The sequence below is a fragment of the Ambystoma mexicanum genome, chromosome 6p (assembly GCF_040938575.1).
Source record: "Ambystoma mexicanum isolate Mex_15411 chromosome 6p, UKY_AmexF1_1, whole genome shotgun sequence".
In the NCBI taxonomy this organism is placed as follows: domain Eukaryota; kingdom Metazoa; phylum Chordata; class Amphibia; order Caudata; family Ambystomatidae; genus Ambystoma; species Ambystoma mexicanum.
In genome coordinates, this window is record NC_090935.1 from 1111247998 (window position 1) to 1111274979 (window position 26982).

A 26982-nucleotide genomic window follows, 5' to 3' on the forward strand; every position below is an offset into this window, starting at 1 on the left:
TTCCATGAAGAGTTGGGAGGACCTGCACCTGTGGAAAGCATCCGCCTCAGTCGTGCAGCATGCTTGCACAAGACTATCTCCCGCAGCTGGCTGCACAGTGATACTTCTGCAGTGGACTGAGTCTCCTGAAGGGGCACAGTTCCATGACGAGTTGGGAGGACCTGCACCTGTGGAAAGCATCCGCCTCAGTCGTGCAGCATGCTGGCACAAGACTATCTCCCGCAGCTGGCTGCACAGGGATACTTCTGCAGTGGCCTGAGTCTCCTGAAGGGGCACAGTTCCATGAAGAGTTGGGAGGACCTGCACCTGTGGAAAGTATCCGCCTCAGTCGTGCAGCATGCTGGCACAAGACTATCTCCCGCAGCTGACTGCACAGGGATACATCTGCAGTGGCCTGAGTCTCCTGAAGGGGCACAGTTCCATGAAGAGTTGGGTGGACCTGGACCTGTGGAAAGCATCCGCCTCAGTCATGCAGCATGCTGCCACAAGACTATCTCCCACAGCTGGCTAGACAGGGATACTTCTGCAGTGGCCTGAGTCTCCTGAAGGGGCACAGTTCCATGAAGAGTTGGGAGGACCTGCACCTGTGGAAAGCATCCGCCTCAGTCGTGCAGCATGCTGGCACAAGACTATCTCCCGCAGCTGGCTGCACAGGGATACCTCTGCAGTGGCCTGAGTCTCCTGAAGGGGCACAGTTCCATGAAGAGTTGGGAGGACCTGCACCTGTGGAAAGCATCCGCCTCAGTCGTGCAGCATGCTTGCACAAGACTATCTCCCGCAGCTGGCTGCACAGGGATACTTCTGCAGTGGACTGAGTCTCCTGAAGGGGCACAGTTCCATGAAGAGTTGGGAGGACCTGCACCTGTGGAAAGCATCCGCCTCAGTCGTGCAGCTTGCTGGCACAAGACTATCTCCCGCAGCCGGCTGCACAGGGATACTTCTGCAGTGGCCTGAGTCTCCTGAAGGGGCACAGTTCCATGAAGAGTTGGGAGGACCTGCACCTGTGGAAAGCATCCGCCTCAGCCGTGCAGCATGCTTGCACAAGACTATCTCCCGCAGCCGGCTGCACAGGGATACTTCTGCAGTGGCCTGAGTCTCCTGAAGGGGCACAGTTCCATGAAGAGTTGGGAGGACCTGCACCTGTGGAAAGCATCCGCCTCAGTCGTGCAGCATGCTTGCACAAGACTATCTCCCGCAGCTGGCTGCACAGTGATACTTCTGCAGTGGACTGAGTCTCCTGAAGGGGCACAGTTCCATGACGAGTTGGGAGGACCTGCACCTGTGGAAAGCATCCGCCTCAGTCGTGCAGCATGCTGGCACAAGACTATCTCCCGCAGCTGGCTGCACAGGGATACTTCTGCAGTGGCCTGAGTCTCCTGAAGGGGCACAGTTCCATGAAGAGTTGGGAGGACCTGCACCTGTGGAAAGCATCCGCCTCAGTCGTGCAGCATGCTGGCACAAGACTATCTCCCGCAGCTGGCTGCACAGGGATACTTCTGCAGTGGCCTGAGTCTCCTAAAGGGGCACAGTTCCAGGAAGAATTGGGAGGACCTGCACCTGTGAAAGCATCCACCTCAGTCGTGCAGCATGCTGGCACAAGACTATCTCTCTCAGCTGACTGCACAGGGATACTTCTGCAGGGGCCTGAGTCTCCTGAAGGGGCACAGTTCCATGAAGAGTTGGGTGGACCTGAACCTGTGGAAAGTATCCGCTTAAGTCGTGCAGCATGCTGCCACAAGACTGTCTCAAGCAGCTGGCTGCACAGGGATACTTCTGCAGTGGCCTGAGTCTCCTGAAGGGGCACAGTTCCATGAAGAGTTGGGAGGACCTGCACCTGTGGAAAGCATCCGCCTCAGTCGTGCAGCATGTTGGCAGAAGACTATCTCCCGCAGCTGGCTGCACAGGGATACTTCTGCAGTGGCCTGAGTCTCCTGAAGGGGCACAGTTCCATGAAGAGTTGGGAGGACCTGCACCTGTGGAAAGCATCCGCCTCAGTCGTGCAGCATGCTGGCAGAAGACTATCTCCCGCAGCTGGCTGCACAGGGATACTTCTGCAGTGGCCTGAGTCTCCTGAAGGGGCACAGTTCCATGAAGAGTTGGGAGGACCTGCACCTGTGGAAAGCATCCACCTCATTCGTGCAGCATGCTGGCACAAGACTATCTCCCGCAGCTGGCTGCACAGGGATACTTCTGCAGTGGCCTGAGTCTCCTGAAGGGGCACAGTTCCATGAAGAGTTGGGAGGACCTGCACCTGTGGAAAGCATCCGCCTCAGTCGTGCAGCATGCTTGCACAAGACTATCTCCCGCAGCTGGCTGCACAGGGATACTTCTGCAGTGGCCTGAGTCTCCTGAAGGGGCACAGTTCCATGAAGAGTTGGGAGGACCTACATCTGTGGAAAGCATCCGCCTTGGTCGTGCAGCATGCTGGCACAAGACTATCTCCCGCAGCTGGCTGCACAGGGATACTTCTCCAGTGGCCTGAGTCTCCTGAAGGGGCACAGTTCCATGAAGAGTTGGGAGGACCTGCACCTGTGGAAAGCATCTGCCTCAGTCGTGCAGCATGCTGGCACAAGACTATCTCCCGCAGCTGGCTGCACAGGGATACTTCTGCAGTGGCCTGAGTCTCCTGAAGGGGCAGATTTCCATGAAGAGTTGGGAGGACCTGCATCTGTGGAAAGCATCCGCCTCAGTCGTGCAGCATGCTGGCACAAGACTATTCTCCGCAGCTGGTTGCACAGGGATACTTCTGCAGTGGCCTGAGTCTCCTGAAGGGGCACAGTTCCATGAAGAGTTGGGAGGACCTACATCTGTGGAAAGAATCCGCCTCAGTCGTGCAGCATGCTGGCACAAGACTATCTCCCGCAGCTGACTGCACAGGGATACTTCTGCAGTGGCCTGAGTCTCCTGAAGGGGCACAGTTCCATGAAGAGTTGGGTGGACCTGGACCTGTGGAAAGCATCCGCCTCAGTCGTGCAGCATGCTGGCACAAGACTATCTCCCGCAGCCGGCTGCACAGGGATACTTCTGCAGTGGCCTGAGTCTCCTGAAGGGGCACAGTTCCATGAAGAGTTGGGAGGACCTGCACCTGTGAAAGCATCCACCTCAGTCGTGCAGCATGCTGGCACAAGACTATCTCTCGCAGCTGACTGCACAGGGATACTTCTGCAGTAGCCTGAGTCTCCTGAAGGGGCACAGTTCCATGAAGAGTTGGGTGGACCTGAACCTGTGGAAAGCATCCGCCTCAGTCGTGCAGCATGCTGGCACAAGACTATCTCCCGCAGCTGGCTGCACAGGGATACTTCTGCAGTGGCCTGAGTCTCCTGAAGGGGCACAGTTCCATGAAGAGTTGGGAGGACCTGCACCTGTGGAAAGCATCCGCCTCAGTCGTGCAGCATGCTGGCACAAGACTATCTCCCGCAGCTGGCTGCACAGGGATACTTCTGCAGTGGCCTGAGTCTCCTAAAGGGGCACAGTTCCAGGAAGAATTGGGAGGACCTGCACCTGTGAAAGCATCCACCTCAGTCGTGCAGCATGCTGGCACAAGACTATCTCTCTCAGCTGACTGCACAGGGATACTTCTGCAGGGGCCTGAGTCTCCTGAAGGGGCACAGTTCCATGAAGAGTTGGGTGGACCTGAACCTGTGGAAAGTATCCGCTTAAGTCGTGCAGCATGCTGCCACAAGACTGTCTCAAGCAGCTGGCTGCACAGGGATACTTCTGCAGTGGCCTGAGTCTCCTGAAGGGGCACAGTTCCATGAAGAGTTGGGAGGACCTGCACCTGTGGAAAGCATCCGCCTCAGTCGTGCAGCATGTTGGCAGAAGACTATCTCCCGCAGCTGGCTGCACAGGGATACTTCTGCAGTGGCCTGAGTCTCCTGAAGGGGCACAGTTCCATGAAGAGTTGGGAGGACCTGCACCTGTGGAAAGCATCCGCCTCAGTCGTGCAGCATGCTGGCAGAAGACTATCTCCCGCAGCTGGCTGCACAGGGATACTTCTGCAGTGGCCTGAGTCTCCTGAAGGGGCACAGTTCCATGAAGAGTTGGGAGGACCTGCACCTGTGGAAAGCATCCACCTCATTCGTGCAGCATGCTGGCACAAGACTATCTCCCGCAGCTGGCTGCAAAGGGATACTTCTGCAGTGGCCTGAGTATCCTGAAGGGGCACAGTTCCATGAAGAGTTGGGAGGACCTGCACCTGTGGAAAGCATCCGCCTCAGTCGTGCAGCATGCTTGCACAAGACTATCTCCCGCAGCTGGCTGCACAGGGATACTTCTGCAGTGGCCTGAGTCTCCTGAAGGGGCACAGTTCCATGAAGAGTTGGGAGGACCTACATCTGTGGAAAGCATCCGCCTTGGTCGTGCAGCATGCTGGCACAAGACTATCTCCCGCAGCTGGCTGCACAGGGATACTTCTCCAGTGGCCTGAGTCTCCTGAAGGGGCACAGTTCCATGAAGAGTTGGGAGGACCTGCACCTGTGGAAAGCATCTGCCTCAGTCGTGCAGCATGCTGGCACAAGACTATCTCCCGCAGCTGGCTGCACAGGGATACTTCTGCAGTGGCCTGAGTCTCCTGAAGGGGCAGATTTCCATGAAGAGTTGGGAGGACCTGCATCTGTGGAAAGCATCCGCCTCAGTCGTGCAGCATGCTGGCACAAGACTATTCTCCGCAGCTGGTTGCACAGGGATACTTCTGCAGTGGCCTGAGTCTCCTGAAGGGGCACAGTTCCATGAAGAGTTGGGAGGACCTACATCTGTGGAAAGAATCCGCCTCAGTCGTGCAGCATGCTGGCACAAGACTATCTCCCGCAGCTGACTGCACAGGGATACTTCTGCAGTGGCCTGAGTCTCCTGAAGGGGCACAGTTCCATGAAGAGTTGGGTGGACCTGGACCTGTGGAAAGCATCCGCCTCAGTCGTGCAGCATGCTGGCACAAGACTATCTCCCGCAGCCGGCTGCACAGGGATACTTCTGCAGTGGCCTGAGTCTCCTGAAGGGGCACAGTTCCATGAAGAGTTGGGAGGACCTGCACCTGTGAAAGCATCCACCTCAGTCGTGCAGCATGCTGGCACAAGACTATCTCTCGCAGCTGACTGCACAGGGATACTTCTGCAGTAGCCTGAGTCTCCTGAAGGGGCACAGTTCCATGAAGAGTTGGGTGGACCTGAACCTGTGGAAAGCATCCGCTTAAGTCGTGCAGCATGCTGCCACAAGACTGTCTCCCGCAGCTGGCTGCACAGGGATACTTCTGCAGTGGCCTGAGTCTCCTGAAGGGGCACAGTTCCATGAAGAGTTGGGAGGACCTGCACCTGTGGAAAGCATCCGCCTCAGTCGTGCAGCATGCTGGCAGAAGACTATCTCCCGCAGCTGGCTGCACAGGGATACTTCTGCAGTGGCCTGAGTCTCCTGAAGGGGCACAGTTCCATGAAGAGTTGGGAGGACCTGCACCTGTGGAAAGCATCCACCTCATTCGTGCAGCATGCTGGCACAAGACTATCTCCCGCAGCTGGCTGCACAGGGATACTTCTGCAGTGGCCTGAGTCTCCTGAAGGGGCACAGTTCCATGAAGAGTTGGGAGGACCTGCACCTGTGGAAAGCATCCGCCTCAGTCGTGCAGCATGCTTGCACAAGACTATCTCCCGCAGCTGGCTGCACCGGGATACTTCTGCAGTGGCCTGAGTCTCCTGAAGGGGCACAGTTCCATGAAGAGTTGAGATGACCTGCACCTGTGGAAAGCATCCACCTCAGTCGTGCAGCATGCTGCCACAAGACTATCTCCCGCTGCTGGCTGCACAGGGATACCTCTGCAGTGGTCGTAGTCTCCTGAAGGGGCACAATTCCAGGAAGAGTTAGGAGGACCTGCACCTGTGAAAGCATCCGCCTCAGTCGTGCAGCATGCTGGCACAAGACTATCTCCCGCAGCTGACTGCACAGGGATACATCTGCAGTGGCCTGAGTCTCCTGAAGGGGCACAGTTCCATGAAGAGTTGGGTGGACCTGGACCTGTGGAAAGCATCTGCCTCAGTCGTGCAGCATGCTGGCACAAGACTATCTCCCGCAGCTGGCTGCACAGGGATACTTCTGCAGTGGCCTGAGTCTCCTGAAGGGGCACAGTTCCAGGAAGAGATGGGAGGACCTGCACCTGTGAAAGCATCCGCCTCAGTCGTGCAGCATGCTGGCACAAGACTATCTCCCGCAGCTGACTGCACAGGGATACTTCTGCAGTGGCCTGAGTCTCCTGAAGGGGCACAGTTCCATGAAGAGTTGGGTGGACCTGGACCTGTGGAAAGCATCCGCCTCAGTCATGCAGCATGCTGCCACAAGACTATCTCCCACAGCTGGCTAGACAGGGATACTTCTGCAGTGGCCTGAGTCTCCTGAAGGGGCACAGTTCCATGAAGAGTTGGGAGGACCTGCACCTGTGGAAAGCATCCGCCTCAGTCGTGCAGCATGCTGGCACAAGACTATCTCCCGCAGCTGGCTGCACAGGGATACCTCTGCAGTGGCCTGAGTCTCCTGAAGGGGCACAGTTCCATGAAGAGTTGGGAGGACCTGCACCTGTGGAAAGCATCCGCCTCAGTCGTGCAGCATGCTTGCACAAGACTATCTCCCGCAGCTGGCTGCACAGGGATACTTCTGCAGTGGACTGAGTCTCCTGAAGGGGCACAGTTCCATGAAGAGTTGGGAGGACCTGCACCTGTGGAAAGCATCCGCCTCAGTCGTGCAGCTTGCTGGCACAAGACTATCTCCCGCAGCCGGCTGCACAGGGATACTTCTGCAGTGGCCTGAGTCTCCTGAAGGGGCACAGTTCCATGAAGAGTTGGGAGGACCTGCACCTGTGGAAAGCATCCGCCTCAGCCGTGCAGCATGCTTGCACAAGACTATCTCCCGCAGCCGGCTGCACAGGGATACTTCTGCAGTGGCCTGAGTCTCCTGAAGGGGCACAGTTCCATGAAGAGTTGGGAGGACCTGCACCTGTGGAAAGCATCCGCCTCAGTCGTGCAGCATGCTTGCACAAGACTATCTCCCGCAGCTGGCTGCACAGTGATACTTCTGCAGTGGACTGAGTCTCCTGAAGGGGCACAGTTCCATGACGAGTTGGGAGGACCTGCACCTGTGGAAAGCATCCGCCTCAGTCGTGCAGCATGCTGGCACAAGACTATCTCCCGCAGCTGGCTGCACAGGGATACTTCTGCAGTGGCCTGAGTCTCCTAAAGGGGCACAGTTCCAGGAAGAATTGGGAGGACCTGCACCTGTGAAAGCATCCACCTCAGTCATGCAGCATGCTGGCACAAGACTATCTCTCTCAGCTGACTGCACAGGGATACTTCTGCAGGGGCCTGAGTCTCCTGAAGGGGCACAGTTCCATGAAGAGTTGGGTGGACCTGAACCTGTGGAAAGTATCCGCTTAAGTCGTGCAGCATGCTGCCACAAGACTGTCTCAAGCAGCTGGCTGCACAGGGATACTTCTGCAGTGGCCTGAGTCTCCTGAAGGGGCACAGTTCCATGAAGAGTTGGGAGGACCTGCACCTGTGGAAAGCATCCGCCTCAGTCGTGCAGCATGCTGGCAGAAGACTATCTCCCGCAGCTGGCTGCACAGGGATACTTCTGCAGTGGCCTGAGTCTCCTGAAGGGGCACAGTTCCATGAAGAGTTGGGAGGACCTGCACCTGTGGAAAGCATCCACCTCATTCGTGCAGCATGCTGGCACAAGACTATCTCCCGCAGCTGGCTGCACAGGGATACTTCTGCAGTGGCCTGAGTCTCCTGAAGGGGCACAGTTCCATGAAGAGTTGGGAGGACCTGCACCTGTGGAAAGCATCCACCTCATTCGTGCAGCATGCTGGCAGAAGACTATCTCCCGCAGCTGGCTGCACAGGGATACTTATGCAGTGGCCTGAGTCTCCTGAAGGGGCACAGTTCCAGGAAGAGTTGGGAGGACCTGCACCTGTGGAAAGCATCCACCTCATTCGTGCAGCATGCTGGCACAAGACTATCTCCCGCAGCTGGCTGCACAGGGATACTTATGCAGTGGCCTGAGTCTCCTGAAGGGGCACAGTTCCATGAAGAGTTGGGAGGACCTGCACCTGTGGAAAGCATCCGCCTCAGTCGTGCAGCATGCTTGCACAAGACTATCTCCCGCAGCTGGCTGCACAGGGATACTTCTGCAGTGGCCTGAGTCTCCTGAAGGGGCACAGTTCCATGAAGAGTTGGGAGGACCTACATCTGTGGAAAGCATCCGCCTTGGTCGTGCAGCATGCTGGCACAAGACTATCTCCCGCAGCTGGCTGCACAGGGATACTTCTGCAGTGGCCTGAGTCTCCTGAAGGGGCACAGTTCCATGAAGAGTTGGGAGGACCTGCACCTGTGGAAAGCATCTGCCTCAGTCGTGCAGCATGCTGGCACAAGACTATCTCCCGCAGCTGGCTGCACAGGGATTCTTCTGCAGTGGCCTGAGTCTCCTGAAGGGGCAGATTTCCATGAAGAGTTGGGAGGACCTGCATCTGTGGAAATCATCCGCCTCAGTCGTGCAGCATGCTGCACAAGACTATCTCCCGCAGCTGGCTGCACAGGGATACTTCTTCAGTGGACTGAGTCTCCTGAAGGGGCACAGTTCCATGAAGAGTTGGGAGGACCTGCACCTGTGGAAAGCATCCGCCTCAGTCGTGCAGCATGCTGGCACAAGACTATTCTCCGCAGCTGGTTGCACAGGGATACTTCTGCAGTGGCCTGAGTCTCCTGAAGGGGCACAGTTCCATGAAGAGTTGGGAGGACCTACATCTGTGGAAAGAATCCGCCTCAGTCGTGCAGCATGCTGGCACAAGACTATCTCCCGCAGCTGACTGCACAGGGATACTTCTGCAGTGGCCTGAGTCTCCTGAAGGGGCACAGTTCCATGAAGAGTTGGGTGGACCTGGACCTGTGGAAAGCATCTGCCTCAGTCGTGCAGCATGCTGGCACAAGACTATCTCCCGCAGCTGGCTGCACAGGGATACTTCTGCAGTGGCCTGAGTCTCCTGAAGGGGCACAGTTCCATGAAGAGTTGGGAGGACCTGCACCTGTGGAAAGCATCTGCCTCAGTCGTGCAGCATGCTGGCACAAGACTATCTCCCGCAGCTGGCTGCACAGGGATACTTCTGCAGTGGCCTGAGTCTCCTGAAGGGGCACAGTTCCATGAAGAGTTGGGAGGACCTGCACCTGTGGAAAGCATCCGCCTCAGTCGTGCAGCATGCTTGCACAAGACTATCTCCCGCAGCTGGCTGCACCGGGATACTTCTGCAGTGGCCTGAGTCTCCTGAAGGGGCACAGTTCCATGAAGAGTTGAGATGACCTGCACCTGTGGAAAGCATCCACCTCAGTCGTGCAGCATGCTGCCACAAGACTATCTCCCGCTGCTGGCTGCACAGGGATACCTCTGCAGTGGTCGTAGTCTCCTGAAGGGGCACAATTCCAGGAAGAGTTAGGAGGACCTGCACCTGTGAAGCATCCGCCTCAGTCGTGCAGCATGCTGGCACAAGACTATCTCCCGCAGCTGACTGCACAGGGATACATCTGCAGTGGCCTGAGTCTCCTGAAGGGGCACAGTTCCATGAAGAGTTGGGTGGACCTGGACCTGTGGAAAGCATCTGCCTCAGTCATGAAGCATGCTGCCACAAGACTATCTCCCGCAGCTGGCTAGACAGGGATACTTCTGCAGTGGCCTGAGTCTCCTGAAGGGGCACAGTTCCATGAAGAGTTGGGAGGACCTGCACCTGTGGAAAGCATCCGCCTCAGTCGTGCAGCATGCTGGCAGAAGACTATCTCCCGCAGCTGGCTGCACAGGGATACCTCTGCAGTGGCCTGAGTCTCCTGAAGGGGCACAGTTCCATGAAGAGTTGGGAGGACCTACACCTGTGGAAAGCATCCGCCTCAGTCGTGCAGCATGCTTGCACAAGACTATCTCCCGCAGCTGGCTGCACAGGGATACTTCTGCAGTGGACTGAGTCTCCTGAAGGGGCACAGTTCCATGAAGAGTTGGGAGGACCTGCACCTGTGGAAAGCATCCGCCTCAGTCGTGCAGCATGCTGGCACAAGACTATCTCCCGCAGCCGGCTGCACAGGGATACTTCTGCAGTGGCCTGAGTCTCCTGAAGGGGCACAGTTCCATGAAGAGTTGGGAGGACCTGCACCTGTGGAAAGCATCCGCCTCAGCCGTGCAGCATGCTTGCACAAGACTATCTCCCGCAGCCGGCTGCACAGGGATACTTCTGCAGTGGCCTGAGTCTCCTGAAGGGGCACAGTTCCATGAAGAGTTGGGAGGACCTGCACCTGTGGAAAGCATCCGCCTCAGTTGTGCAGCATGCTTGCACAAGACTATCTCCCGCAGCTGGCTGCACAGTGATACTTCTGCAGTGGACTGAGTCTCCTGAAGGGGCACAGTTCCATGACGAGTTGGGAGGACCTGCACCTGTGGAAAGCATCCGCCTCAGTCGTGCAGCATGCTGGCACAAGACTATCTCCCGCAGCTGGCTGCACAGGGATACTTCTGCAGTGGCCTGAGTCTCCTGAAGGGGCACAGTTCCATGAAGAGTTGGGAGGACCTGCACCTGTGGAAAGCATCCGCCTCAGTCGTGCAGCATGCTGGCACAAGACTATCTCCCGCAGCTGGCTGCACAGGGATACTTCTGCAGTGGCCTGAGTCTCCTAAAGGGGCACAGTTCCAGGAAGAATTGGGAGGACCTGCACCTGTGAAAGCATCCACCTCAGTCGTGCAGCATGCTGGCACAAGACTATCTCTCTCAGCTGACTGCACAGGGATACTTCTGCAGGGGCCTGAGTCTCCTGAAGGGGCACAGTTCCATGAAGAGTTGGGTGGACCTGAACCTGTGGAAAGTATCCGCTTAAGTCGTGCAGCATGCTGCCACAAGACTGTCTCAAGCAGCTGGCTGCACAGGGATACTTCTGCAGTGGCCTGAGTCTCCTGAAGGGGCACAGTTCCATGAAGAGTTGGGAGGACCTGCACCTGTGGAAAGCATCAACCTCATTCGTGCAGCATGCTGGCACAAGACTATCTCCCGCAGCTGGCTGCACAGGGATACTTCTGCAGTGGCCTGAGTCTCCTGAAGGGGCACAGTTCCATGAAGAGTTGGGAGGACCTGCACCTGTGGAAAGCATCCGCCTCAGTCGTGCAGCATGCTTGCACAAGACTATCTCCCGCAGCTGGCTGCACCGGGATACTTCAGCAGTGGCCTGAGTCTCCTGAAGGGGCACAGTTCCATGAAGAGTTGAGATGACCTGCACCTGTGGAAAGCATCCACCTCAGTCGTGCAGCATGCTGCCACAAGACTATCTCCCGCTGCTGGCTGCACAGGGATACCTCTGCAGTGGTCGTAGTCTCCTGAAGGGGCACAATTCCAGGAAGAGTTAGGAGGACCTGCACCTGTGAAAGCATCCGCCTCAGTCGTGCAGCATGCTGGCACAAGACTATCTCCCGCAGCTGACTGCACAGGGATACATCTGCAGTGGCCTGAGTCTCCTGAAGGGGCACAGTTCCATGAAGAGTTGGGTGGACCTGGTCCTGTGGAAAGCATCTGCCTCAGTCATGCAGCATGCTGCCACAAGACTATCTCCCGCAGCTGGCTAGACAGGGATACTTCTGCAGTGGCCTGAGTCTCCTGAAGGGGCACAGTTCCATGAAGAGTTGGGAGGACCTGCACCTGTGGAAAGCATCCGCCTCAGTCGTGCAGCATGCTGGCAGAAGACTATCTCCCGCAGCTGGCTGCACAGGGATACCTCTGCAGTGGCCTGAGTCTCCTGAAGGGGCACAGTTCCATGAAGAGTTGGGAGGACCTGCACCTGTGGAAAGCATCCGCCTCAGTCGTGCAGCATGCTTGCACAAGACTATCTCCCGCAGCTGGCTGCACAGGGATACTTCTGCAGTGGACTGAGTCTCCTGAAGGGGCACAGTTCCATGAAGAGTTGGGAGGACCTGCACCTGTGGAAAGCATCCGCCTCAGTCGTGCAGCATGCTGGCACAAGACTATCTCCCGCAGCCGGCTGCACAGGGATACTTCTGCAGTGGCCTGAGTCTCCTGAAGGGGCACAGTTCCATGAAGAGTTGGGAGGACCTGCACCTGTGGAAAGCATCCGCCTCAGCCGTGCAGCATGCTTGCACAAGACTATCTCCCGCAGCCGGCTGCACAGGGATACTTCTGCAGTGGCCTGAGTCTCCTGAAGGGGCACAGTTCCATGAAGAGTTGGGAGGACCTGCACCTGTGGAAAGCATCCGCCTCAGTTGTGCAGCATGCTTGCACAAGACTATCTCCCGCAGCTGGCTGCACAGTGATACTTCTGCAGTGGACTGAGTCTCCTGAAGGGGCACAGTTCCATGACGAGTTGGGAGGACATGCACCTGTGGAAAGCATCCGCCTCAGTCGTGCAGCATGCTGGCACAAGACTATCTCCCGCAGCTGGCTGCACAGGGATACTTCTGCAGTGGCCTGAGTCTCCTGAAGGGGCACAGTTCCATGAAGAGTTGGGAGGACCTGCACCTGTGGAAAGCATCCGCCTCAGTCGTGCAGCATGCTGGCACAAGACTATCTCCCGCAGCTGGCTGCACAGGGATACTTCTGCAGTGGCCTGAGTCTCCTAAAGGGGCACAGTTCCAGGAAGAATTGGGAGGACCTGCACCTGTGAAAGCATCCACCTCAGTCGTGCAGCATGCTGGCACAAGACTATCTCTCTCAGCTGACTGCACAGGGATACTTCTGCAGGGGCCTGAGTCTCCTGAAGGGGCACAGTTCCATGAAGAGTTGGGTGGACCTGAACCTGTGGAAAGTATCCGCTTAAGTCGTGCAGCATGCTGCCACAAGACTGTCTCAAGCAGCTGGCTGCACAGGGATACTTCTGCAGGGGCCTGAGTCTCCTGAAGGGGCACAGTTCCATGAAGAGTTGGGAGGACCTGCACCTGTGGAAAGCATCCGCCTCAGTCGTGCAGCATGTTGGCAGAAGACTATCTCCCGCAGCTGGCTGCACAGGGATACTTCTGCAGTGGCCTGAGTCTCCTGAAGGGGCACAGTTCCATGAAGAGTTGGGAGGACCTGCACCTGTGGAAAGCATCCGCCTCAGTCGTGCAGCATGCTGGCAGAAGACTATCTCCCGCAGCTGGCTGCACAGGGATACCTCTGCAGTGGCCTGAGTCTCCTGAAGGGGCACAGTTCCATGAAGAGTTGGGAGGACCTGCACCTGTGGAAAGCATCCGCCTCAGTCGTGCAGCATGCTTGCACAAGACTATCTCCCGCAGCTGGCTGCACAGGGATACTTCTGCAGTGGACTGAGTCTCCTGAAGGGGCACAGTTCCATGAAGAGTTGGGAGGACCTGCACCTGTGGAAAGCATCCGCCTCAGTCGTGCAGCATGCTGGCACAAGACTATCTCCCGCAGCCGGCTTCACAGGGATACTTCTGCAGTGGCCTGAGTCTCCTGAAGGGGCACAGTTCCATGAAGAGTTGGGAGGACCTGCACCTGTGGAAAGCATCCGCCTCAGCCGTGCAGCATGCTTGCACAAGACTATCTCCCGCAGCCGGCTGCACAGGGATACTTCTGCAGTGGCCTGAGTCTCCTGAAGGGGCACAGTTCCATGAAGAGTTGGGAGGACCTGCACCTGTGGAAAGCATCCGCCTCAGTCGTGCAGCATGCTTGCACAAGACTATCTCCCGCAGCTGGCTGCACAGTGATACTTCTGCAGTGGACTGAGTCTCCTGAAGGGGCACAGTTCCATGACGAGTTGGGAGGACCTGCACCTGTGGAAAGCATCCGCCTCAGTCGTGCAGCATGCTGGCACAAGACTATCTCCCGCAGCTGGCTGCACAGGGATACTTCTGCAGTGGCCTGAGTCTCCTGAAGGGGCACAGTTCCATGAAGAGTTGGGAGGACCTGCACCTGTGGAAAGCATCCGCCTCAGTCGTGCAGCATGCTGGCACAAGACTATCTCCCGCAGCTGGCTGCACAGGGATACTTCTGCAGTGGCCTGAGTCTCCTAAAGGGGCACAGTTCCAGGAAGAATTGGGAGGACCTGCACCTGTGAAAGCATCCACCTCAGTCGTGCAGCATGCTGGCACAAGACTATCTCTCTCAGCTGACTGCACAGGGATACTTCTGCAGGGGCCTGAGTCTCCTGAAGGGGCACAGTTCCATGAAGAGTTGGGTGGACCTGAACCTGTGGAAAGTATCCGCTTAAGTCGTGCAGCATGCTGCCACAAGACTGTCTCAAGCAGCTGGCTGCACAGGGATACTTCTGCAGTGGCCTGAGTCTCCTGAAGGGGCAAAGTTCCATGAAGAATTGGGAGGACCTGCACCTGTGGAAAGCATCCGCCTCAGTCGTGCAGCATGTTGGCAGAAGACTATCTCCCGCAGCTGGCTGCACAGGGATACTTCTGCAGTGGCCTGAGTCTCCTGAAGGGGCACAGTTCCATGAAGAGTTGGGAGGACCTGCACCTGTGGAAAGCATCCGCCTCAGTCGTGCAGCATGCTGGCAGAAGACTATCTCCCGCAGCTGGCTGCACAGGGATACTTCTGCAGTGGCCTGAGTCTCCTGAAGGGGCACAGTTCCATGAAGAGTTGGGAGGACCTGCACCTGTGGAAAGCATCCACCTCATTCGTGCAGCATGCTGGCACAAGACTATCTCCCGCAGCTGGCTGCACAGGGATACTTCTGCAGTGGCCTGAGTCTCCTGAAGGGGCACAGTTCCATGAAGAGTTGGGAGGACCTGCACCTGTGGAAAGCATCCGCCTCAGTCGTGCAGCATGCTTGCACAAGACTATCTCCCGCAGCTGGCTGCACAGGGATACTTCTGCAGTGGCCTGAGTCTCCTGAAGGGGCACAGTTCCATGAAGAGTTGGGAGGACCTACATCTGTGGAAAGCATCCGCCTTGGTCGTGCAGCATGCTGGCACAAGACTATCTCCCGCAGCTGGCTGCACAGGGATACTTCTGCAGTGGCCTGAGTCTCCTGAAGGGGCACAGTTCCATGAAGAGTTGGGAGGACCTGCACCTGTGGAAAGCATCTGCCTCAGTCGTGCAGCATGCTGGCACAAGACTATCTCCCGCAGCTGGCTGCACAGGGATACTTCTGCAGTGGCCTGAGTCTCCTGAAGGGGCAGATTTCCATGAAGAGTTGGGAGGACCTGCATCTGTGGAAATCATCCGCCTCAGTCGTGCAGCATGCTGCACAAGACTATCTCCCGCAGCTGGCTGCACAGGGACACTTCTTCAGTGGACTGAGTCTCCTGAAGGGGCACAGTTCCATGAAGAGTTGGGAGGACCTGCACCTGTGGAAAGCATCCGCCTCAGTCGTGCAGCATGCTGGCACAAGACTATTCTCCGCAGCTGGTTGCACAGGGATACTTCTGCAGTGGCCTGAGTCTCCTGAAGGGGCACAGTTCCATGAAGAGTTGGGAGGACCTACATCTGTGGAAAGCATCCGCCTCAGTCGTGCAGCATGCTGGCACAAGACTATCTCCCGCAGCTGACTGCACAGGGATACTTCTGCAGTGGCCTGAGTCTCCTGAAGGGGCACAGTTCCATGAAGAGTTGGGTGGACCTGGACCTGTGGAAAGCATCCGCCTCAGTCGTGCAGCATGCTGGCACAAGACTATCTCCCGCAGCTGGCTGCACAGGGATACATTTGCAGTGGCCTGAGTCTCCTGAAGGGGCACAGTTCCAGGAAGAGTTAGGAGGACCTGCACCTGTGAAAGCATCCGCCTCAGTCGTGCAGCATGTTGGCACAAGACTATCTCCCGAAGCTGACTGCACAGGGATACTTCTGCAGTGGCCTGAGTCTCCTGAAGGGGCACAGTTCCATGAAGAGTTGGGAGGACCTACATCTGTGGAAAGCATCCGCCTTGGTCGTGCAGCATGCTGGCACAAGACTATCTCCCGCAGCTGGCTGCACAGGGATACTTCTGCAGTGGCCTGAGTCTCCTGAAGGGGCACAGTTCCATGAAGAGTTGGGAGGACCTGCACCTGTGGAAAGCATCTGCCTCAGTCGTGCAGCATGCTGGCACAAGACTATCTCCCGCAGCTGGCTGCACAGGGATACTTCTGCAGTGGCCTGAGTCTCCTGAAGGGGCAGATTTCCATGAAGAGTTGGGAGGACCTGCATCTGTGGAAATCATCCGCCTCAGTCGTGCAGCATGCTGCACAAGACTATCTCCCGCAGCTGGCTGCACAGGGATACTTCTTCAGTGGACTGAGTCTCCTGAAGGGGCACAGTTCCATGAAGAGTTGGGAGGACCTGCACCTGTGGAAAGCATCCGCCTCAGTCGTGCAGCATGCTGGCACAAGACTATTCTCCGCAGCTGGTTGCACAGGGATACTTCTGCAGTGGCCTGAGTCTCCTGAAGGGGCACAGTTCCATGAAGAGTTGGGAGGACCTACATCTGTGGAAAGCATCCGCCTCAGTCGTGCAGCATGCTGGCACAAGACTATCTCCCGCAGCTGGCTGCACAGGGATACATTTGCAGTGGCCTGAGTCTCCTGAAGGGGCACAGTTCCAGGAAGAGTTAGGAGGACCTGCACCTGTGAAAGCATCCGCCTCAGTCGTGCAGCATGTTGGCACAAGACTATCTCCCGAAGCTGACTGCACAGGGATACTTCTGCAGTGGCCTGAGTCTCCTGAAGGGGCACAGTTCCATGAAGAGTTGGGTGGACCTGGACCTGTGGAAAGCATCCGCCTCAGTCGTGCAGCATGCTGGCACAAGACTATCTCCCGCAGCTGGCTGCACAGGGATACTTCTGCAGTGGTTGTAGTCTCCTGAAGGCGCACAGTTCCAGGAAGAGTTAGGAGGACCTGCACCTGTGAAAGCATCCGCCTCAGTCGTGCAGCATGCTGGCACAAGACTATCTCCCGCAGATGGCTGCACAGGGATACTTCTGCAGTGGCCTGAGTCTCCTGAAGGGGCACAGTTCCATGAAGAGTTGGGTGGACCTGGACCTGTGGAAAGCATCCGCCTCAGTCGTGCAGCATGCTGGCACAAGACTATCTCCCGCAGCTGGCTGCACAGGGATACATTTGCAGTGGCCTGAGTCTCCTGAAGGGGCACAGTTCCAGGAAGAGTTAGGAGGACCTGCACCTGTGAAAGCATCCGCCTCAGTCGTGCAGCATGTTGGCACAAGACTATCTCCCGAAGCTGACTGCACAGGGATACTTCTGCAGTGGCCTGAGTCTCCTGAAGGGGCACAGTTCCATGAAGAGTTGGGAGGACCTACATCTGTGGAAAGCATCCGCCTTGGTCGTGCAGCATGCTGGCACAAGACTATCTCCCGCAGCTGGCTGCACAGGGATACTTCTGCAGTGGCCTGAGTCTCCTGAAGGGGCACAGTTCCATGAAGAGTTGGGAGGACCTGCACCTGTGGAAAGCATCTGCCTCAGTCGTGCAGCATGCTGGCACAAGACTATCTCCCGCAGCCGGCTGCACAGGGATACTTCTGCAGTGGCCTGAGTCTCCTGAAGGGGCAGATTTTCATGAAGAGTTGGGAGGACCTGCATCTGTGGAAATCATCCGCCTCAGTCGTGCAGCATGCTGCACAAGACTATCTCCCGCAGCTGGCTGCACAGGGATACTTCTTCAGTGGACTGAGTCTCCTGAAGGGGCACAGTTCCATGAAGAGTTGGGAGGACCTGCACCTGTGGAAAGCATCCGCCTCAGTCGTGCAGCATGCTGGCACAAGACTATTCTCCGCAGCTGGTTGCACAGGGATACTTCTGCAGTGGCCTGAGTCTCCTGAAGGGGCACAGTTCCATGAAGAGTTGGGAGGACCTACATCTGTGGAAAGCATCCGCCTCAGTCGTGCAGCATGCTGGCACAAGACTATCTCCCGCAGCTGACTGCACAGGGATACTTCTGCAGTGGCCTGAGTCTCCTGAAGGGGCACAGTTCCATGAAGAGTTGGGTGGACCTGGACCTGTGGAAAGCATCCGCCTCAGTCGTGCAGCATGCTGGCACAAGACTATCTCCCGCAGCTGGCTGCACAGGGATACATTTGCAGTGGCCTGAGTCTCCTGAAGGGGCACAGTTCCAGGAAGAGTTAGGAGGACCTGCACCTGTGAAAGCATCCGCCTCAGTCGTGCAGCATGTTGGCACAAGACTATCTCCCGAAGCTGACTGCACAGGGATACTTCTGCAGTGGCCTGAGTCTCCTGAAGGGGCACAGTTCCATGAAGAGTTGGGTGGACCTGGACCTGTGGAAAGCATCCGCCTCAGTCGTGCAGCATGCTGGCACAAGACTATCTCCCGCAGCTGGCTGCACAGGGATACTTCTGCAGTGGTTGTAGTCTCCTGAAGGCGCACAGTTCCAGGAAGAGTTAGGAGGACCTGCACCTGTGAAAGCATCCGCCTCAGTCGTGCAGCATGCTGGCACAAGACTATCTCCCGCAGTTGACTGCACAGGGATACTTCTGCTGTGGCCTGAGTCTCCTGAAGGGGCACAGTTCCATGAAGAGTTGGGTGAACCTGGACCTGTGGAAAGCATCCGCCTCAGTCATGCAGCATGCTGGCACAAGACTATCTCCCGCAGCTGGCTGCACAGGGATACTTCTGCAGTGGCCTGAGTCTCCTGAAGGGGCACAGTTCCATGAAGAGTTGGGAGGACTTGCACCTCTGGAAAGCTTCCGACTCAGTCGTGCAGCATGCTGGCACAAGACTATCTCCCGATGCTGGCTGCACAGGCATACTTCTGCAGTGGCCTGAGTCTCCTGAAGGGGCACAGTTCCATGAAGAGATGGGAGGACCTACATCTGTGGAAAGCATCCGCCTCAGTCGTGCAGCATGCTGGCACAAGACTATCTCCCGCAGCTGGCTGCACAGGGATACTTCTGCAGTGGCCCGAGTCTCCTGAAGGGGCACAGTTCCATGAAGATTTGGGAGGACCTGCACCTGTGGAAACCATCCGCCTCAGTCGTGCAGCATGCTGGCACAAGACTATCTCCCGCAGCTGGCTGCACAGGGATACTTCTGCAGTGGCCTGAGTCTCCTGAAAGGGCACAGTTCCATGAAGAGTTGGGAGGACCTGCACCTGTGGAAAGCATCCGCCTCAGTCGTGCAGCATGCTGGCACAAGACTATCTCCCGCAGCTGGCTGCACAGGGATACTTCTTCAGTGGACTGAGTCTCCTGAAGGGGCACAGTTCCATGAAGAGTTGGGAGGACCTGCACCTGTGGAAAGCATCCGCCTCAGTCGTGCAGCATGCTGGCACAAGACTATTCTCCGCAGCTGGTTGCACAGGGATACTTCTGCAGTGGCCTGAGTCTCCTGAAGGGGCACAGTTCCATGAAGAGTTGGGAGGACCTACATCTGTGGAAAGAATCCGCCTCAGTCGTGCAGCATGCTGGCACAAGACTATCTCCCGCAGCTGACTGCACAGGGATACTTCTGCAGTGGCCTGAGTCTCCTGAAGGGGCACAGTTCCATGAAGAGTTGGGTGGACCTGGACCTGTGGAAAGCATCCGCCTCAGTCGTGCAGCATGCTGGCACAAGACTATCTCCCGCAGCTGACTGCACAGGGATACATTTGCAGTGGCCTGAGTCTCCTGAAGGGGCACAGTTCCAGGAAGAGTTAGGAGGACCTGCACCTGTGAAAGCATCCGCCTCAGTCGTGCAGCATGCTGGCACAAGACTATCTCCCGCAGCTGGCTGCACAGGGATACTTCTGCAGTGGCCTGAGTCTCCTGAAGGGGCACAGTTCCATGAAGAGTTGGGAGGACCTGCACCTGTGGAAAGCATCCACCTCATTCGTGCAGCATGCTGGCACAAGACTATCTCCCGCAGCTGGCTGCACAGGGATACTTCTGCAGTGGCCTGAGTCTCCTGAAGGGGCACAGTTCCATGAAGAGTTGGGAGGACCTGCACCTGTGGAAAGCATCCGCCTCAGTCGTGCAGCATGCTTGCACAAGACTATCTCCCGCAGCTGGCTGCACCGGGATACTTCTGCAGTGGCCTGAGTCTCCTGAAGGGGCACAGTTCCATGAAGAGTTGAGATGACCTGCACCTGTGGAAAGCATCCACCTCAGTCGTGCAGCATGCTGCCACAAGACTATCTCCCGCTGCTGGCTGCACAGGGATACCTCTGCAGTGGTCGTAGTCTCCTGAAGGGGCACAATTCCAGGAAGAGTTAGGAGGACCTGCACCTGTGAAAGCATCCGCCTCAGTCGTGCAGCATGCTGGCACAAGACTATCTCCCGCAGCTGACTGCACAGGGATACATCTGCAGTGGCCTGAGTCTCCTGAAGGGGCACAGTTCCATGAAGAGTTGGGTGGACCTGGACCTGTGGAAAGCATCTGCCTCAGTCATGCAGCATGCTGCCACAAGACTATCTCCCGCAGCTGGCTAGACAGGGATACTTCTGCAGTGGCCTGAGTCTCCTGAAGGGGCACAGTTCCATGAAGAGTTGGGAGGACCTGCACCTGTGGAAAGCATCTGCCTCAGTCATGCAGCATGCTGCCACAAGACTATCTCCCGCAGCTGGCTGCACAGGGATACTTCTGCAGTGGACTGAGTCTCCTGAAGGGGCACAGTTCCATGAAGAGTTGGGAGGACCTGCACCTGTGGAAAGCATCCGCCTCAGTCGTGCAGCATGCTGGCACAAGACTATCTCCCGCAGCTGGCTGCACAGGGATACTTCTGCAGTGGACTGAGTCTCCTGAAGGGGCACAGTTCCATGAAGAGTTGGGAGGACCTGCACCTGTGGAAAGCATCCGCCTCAGTCGTGCAGCATGCTGGCACAAGACTATCTCCCGCAGCCGGCTGCACAGGGATACTTCTGCAGTGGCCTGAGTCTCCTGAAGGGGCACAGTTCCATGAAGAGTTGGGAGGACCTGCACCTGTGGAAAGCATCCGCCTCAGCCGTGCAACATGCTTGCACAAGACTATCTCCCGCAGCCGGCTGCACAGGGATACTTCTGCAGTGGCCTGAGTCTCCTGAAGGGGCACAGTTCCATGAAGAGTTGGGAGGACCTGCACCTGTGGAAAGCATCCGCCTCAGTCGTGCAGCATGCTTGCACAAGACTATCTCCCGCAGCTGGCTGCACAGTGATACTTCTGCAGTGGACTGAGTCTCCTGAAGGGGCACAGTTCCATGACGAGTTGGGAGGACCTGCACCTGTGGAAAGCATCCGCCTCAGTCGTGCAGCATGCTGGCACAAGACTATCTCCCGCAGCTGGCTGCACAGGGATACTTCTGCAGTGGCCTGAGTCTCCTGAAGGGGCACAGTTCCATGAAGAGTTGGGAGGACCTGCACCTGTGGAAAGCATCCGCCTCAGTCATGCAGCATGCTGGCACAAGACTATCTCCCGCAGCTGGCTGCACAGGGATACTTCTGCAGTGGCCTGAGTCTCCTAAAGGGGCACAGTTCCAGGAAGAATTGGGAGGACCTGCACCTGTGAAAGCATCCACCTCAGTCGTGCAGCATGCTGGCACAAGACTATCTCTCTCAGCTGACTGCACAGGGATACTTCTGCAGGGGCCTGAGTCTCCTGAAGGGGCACAGTTCCATGAAGAGTTGGGTGGACCTGAACCTGTGGAAAGTATCCGCTTAAGTCGTGCAGCATGCTGCCACAAGACTGTCTCAAGCAGCTGGCTGCACAGGGATACTTCTGCAGTGGCCTGAGTCTCCTGAAGGGGCACAGTTCCATGAAGAGTTGGGAGGACCTGCACCTGTGGAAAGCATCCGCCTCAGTCGTGCAGCATGTTGGCAGAAGACTATCTCCTGCAGCTGGCTGCACAGGGATACTTCTGCAGTGGCCTGAGTCTCCTGAAGGGGCACAGTTCCATGAAGAGTTGGGAGGACCTGCACCTGTGGAAAGCATCCGCCTCAGTCGTGCAGCATGCTGGCAGAAGACTATCTCCCGCAGCTGGCTGCACAGAGATACCTCTGCAGTGGCCTGAGTCTCCTGAAGGGGCACAGTTCCATGAAGAGTTGGGAGGACCTGCACCTGTGGAAAGCATCCGCCTCAGTCGTGCAGCATGCTTGCACAAGACTATCTCCCGCAGCTGGCTGCACAGGGATACTTCTGCAGTGGACTGAGTCTCCTGAAGGGGCACAGTTCCATGAAGAGTTGGGAGGACCTGCACCTGTGGAAAGCATCCGCCTCAGTCGTGCAGCATGCTGGCACAAGACTATCTCCCGCAGCCGGCTGCACAGGGATACTTCTGCAGTGGCCTGAGTCTCCTGAAGGGGCACAGTTCCATGAAGAGTTGGGAGGACCTGCACCTGTGGAAAGCATCCGCCTCAGCCGTGCAGCATGCTTGCACAAGACTATCTCCCGCAGCCGGCTGCACAGGGATACTTCTGCAGTGGCCTGAGTCTCCTGAAGGGGCACAGTTCCATGAAGAGTTGGGAGGACCTGCACCTGTGGAAAGCATCCGCCTCAGTCGTGCAGCATGCTTGCACAAGACTATCTCCCGCAGCTGGCTGCACAGTGATACTTCTGCAGTGGACTGAGTCTCCTGAAGGGGCACAGTTCCATGACGAGTTGGGAGGACCTGCACCTGTGGAAAGCATCCGCCTCAGTCGTGCAGCATGCTGGCACAAGACTATCTCCCGCAGCTGGCTGCACAGGGATACTTCTGCAGTGGCCTGAGTCTCCTGAAGGGGCACAGTTCCATGAAGAGTTGGGAGGACCTGCACCTGTGGAAAGCATCCGCCTCAGTCGTGCAGCATGCTGGCACAAGACTATCTCCCGCAGCTGGCTGCACAGGGATACTTCTGCAGTGGCCTGAGTCTCCTAAAGGGGCACAGTTCCAGGAAGAATTGGGAGGACCTGCACCTGTGAAAGCATCCACCTCAGTCGTGCAGCATGCTGGCACAAGACTATCTCTCTCAGCTGACTGCACAGGGATACTTCTGCAGGGGCCTGAGTCTCCTGAAGGGGCACAGTTCCATGAAGAGTTGGGTGGACCTGAACCTGTGGAAAGTATCCGCTTAAGTCGTGCAGCATGCTGCCACAAGACTGTCTCAAGCAGCTGGCTGCACAGGGATACTTCTGCAGTGGCCTGAGTCTCCTGAAGGGGCACAGTTCCATGAAGAGTTGGGAGGACCTGCACCTGTGGAAAGCATCCGCCTCAGTCGTGCAGCATGTTGGCAGAAGACTATCTCCCGCAGCTGGCTGCACAGGGATACTTCTGCAGTGGCCTGAGTCTCCTGAAGGGGCACAGTTCCATGAAGAGTTGGGAGGACCTGCACCTGTGGAAAGCATCCGCCTCAGTCGTGCAGCATGCTGGCAGAAGACTATCTCCCGCAGCTGGCTGCACAGGGATACTTCTGCAGTGGCCTGAGTCTCCTGAAGGGGCACAGTTCCATGAAGAGTTGGGAGGACCTGCACCTGTGGAAAGCATCCACCTCATTCGTGCAGCATGCTGGCACAAGACTATCTCCCGCAGCTGGCTGCACAGGGATACTTCTGCAGTGGCCTGAGTCTCCTGAAGGGGCACAGTTCCATGAAGAGTTGGGAGGACCTGCACCTGTGGAAAGCATCCGCCTCAGTCGTGCAGCATGCTTGCACAAGACTATCTCCCGCAGCTGGCTGCACAGGGATACTTCTGCAGTGGCCTGAGTCTCCTGAAGGGGCACAGTTCCATGAAGAGTTGGGAGGACCTACATCTGTGGAAAGCATCCGCCTTGGTCGTGCAGCATGCTGGCACAAGACTATCTCCCGCAGCTGGCTGCACAGGGATACTTCTGCAGTGGCCTGAGTCTCCTGAAGGGGCACAGTTCCATGAAGAGTTGGGAGGACCTGCACCTGTGGAAAGCATCTGCCTCAGTCGTGCAGCATGCTGGCACAAGACTATCTCCCGCAGCTGGCTGCACAGGGATACTTCTGCAGTGGCCTGAGTCTCCTGAAGGGGCAGATTTCCATGAAGAGTTGGGAGGACCTGCATCTGTGGAAATCATCCGCCTCAGTCGTGCAGCATGCTGCACAAGACTATCTCCCGCAGCTGGCTGCACAGGGATACTTCTTCAGTGGACTGAGTCTCCTGAAGGGGCACAGTTCCATGAAGAGTTGCGAGGACCTGCACCTGTGGAAAGCATCCGCCTCAGTCGTGCAGCATGCTGGCACAAGACTATTCTCCGCAGCTGGTTGCACAGGGATACTTCTGCAGTGGCCTGAGTCTCCTGAAGGGGCACAGTTCCATGAAGAGTTGGGAGGACCTACATCTGTGGAAAGCATCCGCCTCAGTCGTGCAGCATGCTGGCACAAGACTATCTCCCGCAGCTGACTGCACAGGGATACTTCTGCAGTGGCCTGAGTCTCCTGAAGGGGCACAGTTCCATGAAGATTTGGGTGGACCTGGACCTGTGGAAAGCATCCGCCTCAGTCGTGCAGCATGCTGGCACAAGACTATCTCCCGCAGCTGGCTGCACAGGGATACATTTGCAGTGGCCTGAGTCTCCTGAAGGGGCACAGTTCCAGGAAGAGTTAGGAGGACCTGCACCTGTGAAAGCATCCGCCTCAGTCGTGCAGCATGTTGGCACAAGACTATCTCCCGAAGCTGACTGCACAGGGATACTTCTGCAGTGGCCTGAGTCTCCTGAAGGGGCACAGTTCCATGAAGAGTTGGGAGGACCTACATCTGTGGAAAGCATCCGCCTTGGTCGTGCAGCATGCTGGCACAAGACTATCTCCCGCAGCTGGCTGCACAGGGATACTTCTGCAGTGGCCTGAGTCTCCTGAAGGGGCACAGTTCCATGAAGAGTTGGGAGGACCTGCACCTGTGGAAAGCATCTGCCTCAGTCGTGCAGCATGCTGGCACAAGACTATCTCCCGCAGCTGGCTGCACAGGGATACTTCTGCAGTGGCCTGAGTCTCCTGAAGGGGCAGATTTCCATGAAGAGTTGGGAGGACCTGCATCTGTGGAAATCATCCGCCTCAGTCGTGCAGCATGCTGCACAAGACTATCTCCCGCAGCTGGCTGCACAGGGATACTTCTTCAGTGGACTGAGTCTCCTGAAGGGGCACAGTTCCATGAAGAGTTGGGAGGACCTGCACCTGTGGAAAGCATCCGCCTCAGTCGTGCAGCATGCTGGCCCAAGACTATTCTCCGCAGCTGGTTGCACAGGGATACTTCTGCAGTGGCCTGAGTCTCCTGAAGGGGCACAGTTCCATGAAGAGTTGGGAGGACCTGCACCTGTGGAAAGCATCCGCCTCAGTCGTGCAGCATGCTGGCACAAGACTATCTCCCGCAGCTGGCTGCACAGGGATACTTCTTCAGTGGACTGAGTCTCCTGAAGGGGCACAGTTCCATGAAGAGTTGGGAGGACCTGCACCTGTGGAAAGCATCCGCCTCAGTCGTGCAGCATGCTGGCACAAGACTATTCTCCGCAGCTGGTTGCACAGGGATACTTCTGCAGTGGCCTGAGTCTCCTGAAGGGGCACAGTTCCATGAAGAGTTGGGAGGACCTACATCTGTGGAAAGAATCCGCCTCAGTCGTGCAGCATGCTGGCACAAGACTATCTCCCGCAGCTGACTGCACAGGGATACTTCTGCAGTGGCCTGAGTCTCCTGAAGGGGCACAGTTCCATGAAGAGTTGGGTGGACCTGGACCTGTGGAAAGCATCCGCCTCAGTCGTGCAGCATGCTGGCACAAGACTATCTCCCGCAGCTGGCTGCACAGGGATACATTTGCAGTGGCCTGAGTCTCCTGAAGGGGCACAGTTCCAGGAAGAGTTAGGAGGACCTGCACCTGTGAAAGCATCCGCCTCAGTCGTGCAGCATGCTGGCACAAGACTATCTCCCGCAGCTGGCTGCACAGGGATACTTCTGCAGTGGCCTGAGTCTCCTGAAGGGGCACAGTTCCATGAAGAGTTGGGAGGACCTGCACCTGTGGAAAGCATCCACCTCATTCGTGCAGCATGCTGGCACAAGACTATCTCCCGCAGCTGGCTGCACAGGGATACTTCTGCAGTGGCCTGAGTCTCCTGAAGGGGCACAGTTCCATGAAGAGTTGGGAGGACCTGCACCTGTGGAAAGCATCCGCCTCAGTCGTGCAGCATGCTTGCACAAGACTATCTCCCGCAGCTGGCTGCACCGGGATACTTCTGCAGTGGCCTGAGTCTCCTGAAGGGGCACAGTTCCATGAAGAGTTGAGATGACCTGCACCTGTGGAAAGCATCCACCTCAGTCGTGCAGCATGCTGCCACAAGACTATCTCCCGCTGCTGGCTGCACAGGGATACCTCTGCAGTGGTCGTAGTCTCCTGAAGGGGCACAATTCCAGGAAGAGTTAGGAGGACCTGCACCTGTGAAAGCATCCGCCTCAGTCGTGCAGCATGCTGGCACAAGACTATCTCCCGCAGCTGACTGCACAGGGATACATCTGCAGTGGCCTGAGTCTCCTGAAGGGGCACAGTTCCATGAAGAGTTGGGTGGACCTGGACCTGTGGAAAGCATCTGCCTCAGTCATGCAGCATGCTGCCACAAGACTATCTCCCGCAGCTGGCTAGACAGGGATACTTCTGCAGTGGCCTGAGTCTCCTGAAGGGGCACAGTTCCATGAAGAGTTGGGAGGACCTGCACCTGTGGAAAGCATCCGCCTCAGTCGTGCAGCATGCTGGCAGAAGACTATCTCCCGCAGCTGGCTGCACAGGGATACCTCTGCAGTGGCCTGAGTCTCCTGAAGGGGCACAGTTCCATGAAGAGTTGGGAGGACCTGCACCTGTGGAAAGCATCCGCCTCAGTCGTGCAGCATGCTTGCACAAGACTATCTCCCGCAGCTGGCTGCACAGGGATACTTCTGCAGTGGACTGAGTCTCCTGAAGGGGCACAGTTCCATGAAGAGTTGGGAGGACCTGCACCTGTGGAAAGCATCCGCCTCAGTCGTGCAGCATGCTGGCACAAGACTATCTCCCGCAGCTGGCTGCACAGGGATACTTCTGCAGTGGCCTGAGTCTCCTGAAGGGGCACAGTTCCATGAAGAGTTGGGAGGACCTGCACCTGTGGAAAGCATCCGCCTC